Raw genomic sequence first — 887 nt, forward strand, 5'->3', positions numbered from 1 at the left:
AAACACCTCCACCTGAGGTGAACCAATAGTCATATCCAAGCTATATCCACCAGCTGCACACGGATCTACCAACTCATCATCCGCATCTGAATCCAAATAACTCCTACGCTGTGCCACCTCAGCTATTCATAGCCCGAAGAATCTGAATCTGAAACGTCGCCACTAGCCTTGGCAACATTCAACTCTGAAGCTTGAATAGCTTTTCCCTTATTCTTCCCGACTTGCATTTTTGGTCATTCGGCTTTCTAATGTCCATCCTCTCTATAAAAGGCACACTGATTCCTACCAACTGCAGGATGTCCCCTCTAGACTGCGACCTCCTACCACGGTTTGGACTTCTAGCTCTTGCAACCAATGCCCCCGCAACCGGCTTAATGGAAGTCTCCTTGTCCTTCTTTCGAAGTTGATAATTCACAAGAGCCGCGGTGACCTCACTATACGAAAGAGATGTCTTCCCATTAATAAGAGTGAGGACGAAGGTCTCATATTCCTCATCGGGCAAGGAACTCAATAACAACAATGCCTTGTCCTTGTCTTCAATAATGATATCTACATTCGCCAAATCTACAAGTAGCTTCGTGTAGTGGTTCATGTGATCACTAATGGATGTCTCCTTCTTCAATTGGAAGCAATAAAGCCTCCTCTTCAAATGCAAGCGATTTTCGACGTTCTTCGTCAAATACTTGCCCTCTAGGACCTCCCAAATCTTCTTTGCAGAAGTCTCATTCATCACATCATATTTTAGATCTTGAGTGAGACAAGACCTAATCACACTATACGTCGTTCTATTCATTTTCTTCCAAATCTTCTCATCAATGTCGGTTGGTTTCCCATCCAACTCCAACGTATCTTCCAAATTTTGCGCATTTAGCGCATCCATGACTTCA

The sequence above is a fragment of the Asparagus officinalis genome, unplaced genomic scaffold, assembly GCF_001876935.1.
Source record: "Asparagus officinalis unplaced genomic scaffold, Aspof.V1 AsparagusV1_Un165, whole genome shotgun sequence".
In the NCBI taxonomy this organism is placed as follows: domain Eukaryota; kingdom Viridiplantae; phylum Streptophyta; class Magnoliopsida; order Asparagales; family Asparagaceae; genus Asparagus; species Asparagus officinalis.